This window comes from Danio aesculapii, chromosome 5 (assembly GCF_903798145.1).
Source record: "Danio aesculapii chromosome 5, fDanAes4.1, whole genome shotgun sequence".
Classification (NCBI taxonomy): domain Eukaryota; kingdom Metazoa; phylum Chordata; class Actinopteri; order Cypriniformes; family Danionidae; genus Danio; species Danio aesculapii.
This window is the reverse complement of record NC_079439.1, coordinates 27999821-28009809: the sequence shown is the minus strand read 5'-3', so window position 1 is coordinate 28009809 and position 9989 is coordinate 27999821. Positions and strand designations below refer to the sequence as shown.

Here is a 9989-nt window from a genome sequence, read left to right as displayed (position 1 = left end):
GATGAATGAAGCTAATCGTGGAATCATCCGCTGTTACTGTTGACAAGTTGAACGAGCGCGCCGCCGCCGCTGCTGATGCTGTCCCTACAACTCACTCACAGAGAGAAGACAGGTAAGCTTATTCAGTCTTCTATGCCGCTATATCTTCTATTTACGATGATTTAAACTCGAAATTTAGAAACTTACTTCACAAACCCAAAAGGCTGTATGTGTACTATTGCTGCATTCGCGTGTACGCGCACCTCAGCTGATCGAGAGATTCGCGTATTTACTGTCTATCAATTGAGTGCATTTGCTCGGCTCCCAGTACAGATACATTTGTGCTCTAGTGCGTTTGTTGATATCTCGTTGTGATAGTTTACTTTCAAGCATTTAAAGATGTATCACTTGGCTACGATTGTTAATGATCTACAGTGTTTTCAGGCAGCGCGTCATGCTTGATAGTAACACGCGCGCTCGTGAAACGCAGCCTTTTAATTTGACCGTGATTTGATCGCTTTTGGTTATGCACGAGGAGGCGTTTATCAGTGTTTTCACACCCATGTCTGCGAATTTGTGGGATTGTTTGGTATAATGCGTGCAAATAAGCACAAAGTGGTTCTGATTTGCTCATGATAACTGAAATGACCATTTAAAATACAGCTGGAGGCTTCGACATCTGTCAGAAAGAGGGTTACTGGTGTTAGTGCATATGGCTCGATTTCAGTTGTAGCAAATATACCATAGTAACGTTACTGGAAGAGTTGGTCTTGGTTACAGTCTTTTTTTATATAGCCTAACTGCTTGTATTTTAATGCCTGACTTGTCTGGACAAGTGTTTTCTTTGGGGACCATCTTGATTGATTGTAATGATTGAATGTACAGATCTCACTGAATCCCAATAGGTCGACTTTACTGTTTTTAAAAATGTGTTGATGCTGGTATTTACCAAATATATATATATATATATATATTAAATTCGTACATTATATATTTTTTTGAGTGAATTTAACCATAAATCATGGGGTTCATACCATTCTTAAGTGATGGTTGTACATTTGTAAACAATAAAGAACACCCATATTTGCATATTCATAAGACCAATAATGCTGATTGGACGAAAACAGCTTGCTGCATTCTCGCGACCTGTTTTGATAACAGCTTGTTTTGTAAAGTGTGAAGTGTAGACCCTGAATCTTAACACAGTTTGAAAGTTTCTGCGACTTGAATGTTAAAGAGGTAAGAGCTGTTTAATTAGTTTGGTAGATGTTGCTCAACACTGAAAGTAAGCCAAATATTTTACGCTGCATACCTTTGACTTCATACCCTTGTGTATGAATATGCTTTCTTTCATACTATACAGTGGGTGGAATAAAACAGAATGTGGGGCGAGTAGTAGGTTCAGATTTATAGCATTCATGTAACAGTACCAGAATGACTTACTACAGGCAGCAAGATTGTGTAATGCGCCTCTGGCCTAATCCCACTTCATTTGCACATGGAGTCCTGTGGATGCACAGTGGATCAGTGTGCAAGTCTACGGGACTGTAGGGTGTCTTGTTCATCATGGCCATCCCCTTCATTGCCAATATACCCCCTTGAAGCATGTACCTGCTGAGAGTGCACTGAGTTGACTGTTGAGCAGACTACTGGAAAACAGTTGTGACATTCTGTCATGAAATAATGTGGACTGAAACAAAGGGGTTTAGGGTTCCATTTGCCATTGGGTCTTTTATGGACACACCTGCATTTTAGATCTGCCTTGTTCAAAATACACTGCTTCAGTGAGACAAAATTAGAAGTAAGTCAGACACGGACAAGGAGCACTGCATCAAATCGAATTTTGTTATATCACGTCTTTAAAATACAAAGAAAGTATTTTCTATGGATGTATGTACACAACAGTGCTCAGCTGCTGTCTCCTCATGGAAGTAAAATTTTAAAGTCTTTTAATTGAATTCATGCTTAAACCCCTAAACTCGGTCGTGGAGGGCTGGTGTCCTGCAAAGTCTAGATCAAACCCCAATCAGATACACCTGGGCTAGCTAATCAAGCTCTTTCTAGGCTTTCTAGAAACATTCTTGTTCGGGAAACTCATGCTAACTATAACGACAGTACAAAACCGTATTGCTGCTTCAGAATATTTCAGACATATGGACATATTGGGTAAGTGGAGCAAAGCCACACCACATGGAACAGCTTGCTCTTCTATAGTTAAAAGAATTTAATTAAAGGTGCACACCATTTTCACACTAGAAAGCATGTTTTTATGCGCAGTGTAAGTGATTTGCTGCAACGGCCCCTTTAAAGATGAGATCAATGTAGCAAATTTTTGACCACTCGCCGTTGGAGCTGTGAAGGCAGCGTTGTCACCAGGGCGGGCAGAGCGAAGTTTGATGCTCTCGCCGCCTTCGGTGTGAACACACAGTTGGGAATTTCTCATCTTTTCAGGCATTGACAGCCAGTGTCAGCCAGTCAGATCGCTTTATGCAAATAGCCCTTTTTTATACAGCAGCCAATTGCAAAAAAAAGAGCACCATTTTCATCCAATGAGTCAAAGAGAACCAAATCATCACCTCCTGATAAACTGGTGCCAAATATCAAAAGAAAAAAACTGAATTTGCTGCAATAGGAGAAGCCAACATGGGTCTTTTTTCTTATATATTAAATTAAAAAAAACAAAGACAACCAATGAACATGCAGTGGCTTTTGGAGGCATTTTTTGAGCTTTGTGAGCACAGCTACTCAACCGTTCTGGGAGGTAATATACAGAAACACTTTGATGACAGACATTGACTGAGGGATTTTAGAATGACCAAAACAACATTTCAGATGTTTCACAATGTGGCCGGTTAACTGGTTTGTTCATTAATTCCATCCCATTATGCCCATTTTGTTAAAAGTCAAAATCACATGCCTTTTTGATATCTATGCAGTAATTTATTTGTTACTATAAATGTATTTCCAACTTTCCATCAGTTTATGCACCTTTTTATCAGATAAAAATTGTATTTATTCATTCATTCATTTTCTTTTCGACTTTGTCCCTTTATTAATCTGCTGTAACCCAACACTGGGAAACACCCATATACTCTTGCATTCGCACACATACACTACGGCCAATTTAGCTTATTCAATTCATTTATAGGCATGTGTTTGGACTGTGGGGGAAACCGGAGCACCCGGAGGAAACCCATGCGTACACGGGGAGAACATGCAAACTCCACAGAAATGCCAACTGACTCAAACCAGCGACCTTCTTGCTGTGAGGTGTGCTACCCTCTGTGCTGCTATGATGCTCGGATAAAGAGTTTATCCAACTCAATTGTACGCATACATTTTTATACAGATTTTCACACTTTATCGTTGTGTTTCCATAAAAAAAAAAGCAATATTCCAAAATGTGCATAAAAACAGGAGGAGGGAAAAAAGCTAATGTCATCACTACATTTGAACATGTTCAATAGCGGCATGTTTCTGCACAGGTATTTTTTAGATCTTTTTACACCTGGCTGCAGTTCACAGTTTACTTAAATGTCACCAGTTTTGTGAATAACATAAGTTTATGAACTCTACATACCCCCTTTAATACACTCAACTTGACTTTAATGGGGACTCATAAAATATAAATTTCCTTTAACTAGCTTCATGTTCCGTTTCATTGGGGAAAATAATGTCATATTGATGACATGTTAAAACAATTCAGCGATCTATTTTAGTTCTTTAAAAACTCTTATACCCCAGTTGAGATGGGGAGCTTGTTAAATTAGGCCGCGCTGTCATTCATGGCACATTGAGCAGCTTTGCTTGTCAGGAGAATTTCAGCTCTATGCAAAGAGCTACCCTTTGTTCCATTTTATAATTAAATATATATTGTGCATGTTTTCCAAAACTTTTTAATGTGATTCAAGGATGAGTGCTGTCAAAGGCATTTTGTTGCTTCTTTCATCAGAAGGGAGAGACTTTTGCGCTTTTATATGGATTCATAAAACAACAAAAGTGTTGCAAAGCAGGCCAGTGGGGAGCATATGCTTGTGTTTTTATTGCTCCTCAGCATTTTGCAGTTCATCATGTTGTGATGTTGCTTCAGTCAAAACGATGAGAGCTGACAGAGCTGAGCTTGAGTCTGCAAAAAGGGCTCTTGTACATAGAAGACAAGATGAGCCTCAGGATACGTTCTCATTGGGTGGTAACTCCCTGTGAAGTGGACTTCATCTGTGATTCGTTCATCTTATGTTGGATTGCAAATCATAAGGAGTGTATACTCTCAATCTGACACTCTACTTAAAGTGCTGCTTTAGGGATCAAGTGTTCAATCCATTATATTGCTTTATTGGAACATGAGTATTGGGATTGGGTCACTATTTTAACATTCTTAAGGGCCGTTCACGATAACTATAAAGATAACGATAAACATAAGAGTTCTAAAATAAAAACAACTGCAGAGTTCAGACCACTGCTACAATGATAAAGATGTAGAGAAACTATATAGTTTTGAATCACTTTCAGAATTATCCACTTGTTAAATGTGACGTCACACGAAGTGGCTTCCAGGTCCAAGTGCATCAGACTGTATGAATCAAAAAATGGTAATAATAAATGTTTAAAAGGTGATGTAATACAACACATGTACTAAATCATGATCACAATATATATGCCCATGCCTAATATCTGATGGCCAGAAAGTGATAAATTTTTTTATAAATTGTTAAAATATTGGTGTCTGTGATGCAGCAAATCCATAGACTGTAGTGTACAAGATGATTTTATGTAAAATTCAATTTAATGTGTGATATGATTAAAAGTAATCATAAATGAATATTTCCTCAATTCAAATGAGTAGCGGCTTGGACCCGGAAACTGTATTCCATACGTCAGACTTAACAAGCGCATTGGTTTCCTGGTAATAAATGACAGCCAACGAGAATACATTGAAACACAGAGCTCGCTCAATTTAAAGCTACAGACAACGTTGTGGAGAAGCTCATTGCTTCATATCAAGTCCTCTTTTCAAAGATTATTTAAAGATGATGACTATCTTAAAAAAGTTATATTGTTACTATGGGAAGAATGCAAAAAAAAATTACATTGAAGCTATGCAAGCCAGGTTAGCAAATTGAAATATATACAGACCGGTACCGGTCTGTGGATCGATTGGTACCAGGCCTACAAGAAATCATTAATTATTACCGTTTTATTTATTATCTTTATTATATTTATTAGTCTGAACAATCTTTTATTTTGAAAAATCTTTTAATTTGAACAATAACCGTATTCTCTCGGTTATATATTGATCACTTGAGCACCAAAATTTAACCCACAAACTAGCAAAAAAAGACGCCTTTGGAAAGTTTCTTTGTGTAGGGAATATGGCCCAGTGAAGAACCCACGAACTACCAAGGAATAGATCCGCAACCATTTGTCAACAAATGAATCCAGCATGTCTGTGCTAAAAGGTCAACTGCTGGAGATCGCAAATGACGGCGGCTTTAAAGGCTGTTCACATATCACGTCTTTTCCATGCTCAAGTTATTTCCAATGAAGGCACGCGGCTTGCGCGCACATTTTGGGAGCGATGCGCACAAGCGGAGCAATGTGGCATCAGTTGAAAACATCTTTCTGAATGCTGCGAGCACACCTGAGTCACGTGACAAACTGACCAAGCAGCTTCATAGTTTGAAAGGAATATACACATTTCGGTAGACTAATAACCTCAGACAAACACAGAACACCCAAAACACTGCAGTGCTTAATTTTCTCCATAAATAAAACTTGGATCAGAGTTGCAGCAATGTTTTGTCAGCTTGTCATCTCTTGGGAAAATTGTTGATAGTTGCCTAGCAATCTTTGTAGAATTATCCACCCCCCTCTCCCCGGGCTACTGTAAAATTTTCAAGCGTTGACCGGTCTGCAGTGATTAAAAGGTTGGGGACCACTGATTTAGACCACCACAGACATACAACTTGACTGAAAGGAAGGCAGTGACAAAGAGTTAATTTAACTTCAATTAGATGGATTTATAGATTTATGTATTTATTATATTTTTATGAGGTGAAAATTTATTCATGGAAAAAGATTGTGTTGCTTCAACACATGCAGTGAAGCAAATTAATTGCTAACTTAGTATCTATTTTATTTCGTGTGGTGGTCAGTTGCGTTTTTGGTGTCAAATTAGAGGGACTGTGTGAGGAAACTCTTCATAAAAGAGCTTTATTGATACATTTTTAATTTCTCACTTTAGAATATGGTAAACATTGTGAATTTTGGAAGACTGAGCTCTTCTTTGATGGGTAGACACGAAAGATTGTCTTATTCTCTTGCGGTTTCTTTTCCATCATTGTGTTAGCCTTGACTCTTTTAGTTTTTTTTTTTTTTCAGATCTTTGGAACAATATCTGTGGAATGTAAGCTCCTGCCTTGAACTCATTTCATATGTTAATGAAGTGTCTTCATTATGTAAGCTTTTCTATTACTGAATCTCATTTCAGGCCTGAGTCTCTGTTGTATGCTCATATAACGCTCTGTTTGCACCACCACACACAAAATCAGTTTGGTTTTCAAAATCCAATCTTTAGTTTGTTTCCACACACTGTCATTTTACATGCGACCTGATCTGTTTGCTCGGAAAGTGTGGTTTATATCCACCATATCTGCATTGGTTGCTATAGTAATGATGTAAGCATCAGTGCAGTGCAAGAGATTTGCTGTCGCTGTGGGAAAGGAGTTTATGCTTATTATGACATCTCGACACAATGCTGAACTAACGAGATGCACATTCATGTGTATATACTGTGTTGAAAAACGCTGACTTGATTCATTCACTACATAGTGAGCGAGTGTTGTATAATGTATAGTGAGTAAAAAATGAGTGTATTCAATCCTGGACAATAATATTGCACACTTTGACTGTTGAAATCTACAAATAGTTTGAATTGAATTTCTTTCTATATAAGTTTGATGAATTTTAAATTAATCTTATCACATCATTATTCGAACAGTGTTTTTTTTTAGCAGACATTCTCTGCTTTTAAATTAAATGTGTAAAATAATCTGCCTATTTGAACAAAGCCAATTAATAATGTTTTTTTTTTGCGATTAAGCTGTATGACAATATTTAATAAGGAAAGTTGGTTGATAACAGTGTTGATAAAAAGCTTCAGGGCTAGACAGTTAATTAAAGGTGATTTTTATGCACATTTTGTCAGTAAAGCCAGTTCTAGTGTAGCTCCAGCACATGCTTTCAGATGTAGCAGCATTTGTCCTACTAAACAGAGCTGTAGCACACTGATATGCTATGCAAAATCGCAGTCAAAACTAAAACAGAGGGTAATGAAATCTAGAAATCATTATGTCAAAATAACAGATATTTGCATAGCTTGTCAGTGAACTATGACTCTATGTAGCAAATGGTGCTGCATCTGAATATGCACATGACAATAACATATACAGTGCGCAACAAGTGTGTACACCACATTTTAAAAATGAATATTTTTATCCATTTCTCAGTGAATATCGGTAATATATTTGGTGCTTTTGAACAAAATCGATTTGTTAAACAGTTACATTTATTAAAATAATATTTTAGTCACCAAACACCTTTAGAAATAGAAATATAATACATTTAAATTTATGCAAAATATTGGAAAAAAATATGACAAACTACAAAATTTTACAAATTTTTTTTTGTTGTTCCTCTTGATTAAAAAAAAAATAAAAAATTTCCCTGAATATAAATTTAGGCTACTAATATTTGGATCATTATCGTAAAATAGATTGATAGATTAGCTCCAGATTTGGCTTCACACCGACTAATCTAATGTAAATACACAAAAATAATATTGTAAAGCATCCTGTTGAAAATAATTGAAATGAGATTTGTAAGGGGTGTACTCATATATGCGGAGCACTGTATAATTACTTCAGTCGAATGTTTGAAAAAAATCTTTCTGTGAGATAGTTGTGTGATTATTGTAGTGCTAATAGGACTAAACTAGGTTTCTTCATCTTGGTAGTTTTTGCACAAGATCGCCCTCTGGCTTTTGTTGGTTGTTTAATGCTGATCACACAGCTGTGCTTCCCTGATAAGATGTGCATGACAATCACAGATTTACTTTATCATGTTTACGATTTCATTTTGAGTATTCGCCCAACCAACCATAACAAACTTTATACAATCTTCTACTTGATATAGATTTACCTAGCAGCATATCATACACTCAGATAAAATGCTACAACAGCCAGTCATTTTGTGATGTTATTAAGTCTGCATGTCTGTCGAAATGAATGGCATAGTTGTGTATACAAACTCAAACACACATGACGCTTGAGGTGTTTTCACACAATCTGCTTCTTGAAGTAGTCATAATAATGTTAATGCATCACTTCTCTATATTTCATTCATTAACTTTCCTTCGGCTTAGTCCCTTATCTATCAGGGATCGCCACAGTGGAATGAACCGGCAATTATTTCAGCATATGTTTTACGCATTGGATGCCCTTCCAGCAACAACCCAGTACTGGGAAACCATACACTCTTGCATTCACACACACACTCATACACTACGGCCAATTTTGTTTACCCAACCTGTACCACATGTCTTTGAACTGTGAGGGAAACCGAAGCACCCTGAGGAAGCCCACGTGAACACGAGGAGGACATGCAAGCTCCACACAGAAATGCCAACTGGCCCAGCTGGGACTCGAACCAGTGACCTTCTTGCTGTGCAGCGACAGTGCTAACCACTGAGCCACCGTGCCACCCTGCCTCTTTATTTATAATAAACTATAAAACACAGAATCCAGATAGAATAGAATGGAAAACACATAATTTTGTGAAAATTTAAATAAAATTTCATGACGCTAGTTTAAAAAGAATCTAAAAGGTGTTTCCTTCTCTATAAATGGTAACATAAATATTAATATTGTACGGTATGGAAAGAAATATGACTATACTGATATTTTGGCCGTATGTTGCCCTGCCTCAGTTTGTTGTGATATCAAATTGTGTTCACTGTTTGTAGCTGTTATGGAAAATGCTGTCATCTTTGCTTTGACAATAGCCGTACCCAATAGCGACTACATTGTTATGTAGTTATGTACACCATGGCGCGGCAGGATAACAGTAAATTGTTTCGTCAGTTTGTTTGACCACGTTTGAGTAAAATGCCGATAGGATGAAAAGAAGAAACAGTGAGAGGTTTCCCTGTGAGAGTGAATGGGTCTTTATGGCCAAACACCTGCTTGATAGCGCTGCTTGCTTCGTCTCTCACAGGCCATTTGGTATGCTGCAAAAATCCACGACTGGGTGATACTGACTCCCCTTGGCACAGTTTGTGGCACCTGCTTTGAATAATCCGTCCTACCAAATAGATTTTTTCGTGGCATTTCAGAGCAGAGACTTGATGTTTCATTGCTCTAAATATCATTAATCTATGTTCATCAACTCATAAACCATGCAAAAGGGTTGGTTTTTATTTTCAGGGAGCAGGAAATTAGTATGTTGAGCACACGTTTCTTTTGTTTGTGCTGCTGTGGGACTGTTTGGTTTGATTGAGAAGGTCTATGAAATGTCACACCCACTTCAAGTTGAGGAATGGTGCGGGCATAAATTTTGCTTCTGCATCTCCAGCTTGAGAGTTTTCACTAAATTACTTATGCATTGGTCAGTGGTAGGCTGTTTTAAGATGTTTTTTTAAATGTCATCAGCATCACAGTGCATCAGTTTTAGCTTTGAATGCCAGCAGGTCAACAACTGTGTAGATGATTTTGTTGTTTTTTGGTCATATAGTCATAGAGCAATACAGCTATTTAGAATATTTAGAATTATTTCTAAAAATTATATTCAGAAAATATATTTTAAAAATTCACTTCAGTAAGAGTATGTGATATTGATATTGAAAGTCTGTTTTTTTTTGGATAATGATAATTAAACAATATTTTTCAACAAGTGTCTTTTTTGTGCTGGTTTGGTTTTATTTTGGATAAATCAGTCCCTTCAGGATATTACAGGAA

General features: G+C 37.1%; 1 protein-coding gene across 4 annotated transcripts in view; it reads left to right on the top strand.

Moving 5' to 3' along the window:
- Positions 1 to 34: 34 nt before the first annotated feature.
- The window catches only part of arvcfb (ARVCF delta catenin family member b), a 430881-nt gene continuing 420926 nt past the window's right edge, over positions 35 to 9989 (top strand). For 2 of the 4 annotated variants that reach the window (XM_056457811.1, XM_056457810.1), the window contains exon 1: positions 36 to 112. The gene's annotated coding sequence lies outside the window, so the exon portion shown is untranslated. Of the gene's footprint in view, positions 113 to 9989 lie in introns of all 4 variants that reach the window. The other 2 variants (XM_056457809.1, XM_056457813.1) reach the window with 2 other exon arrangements.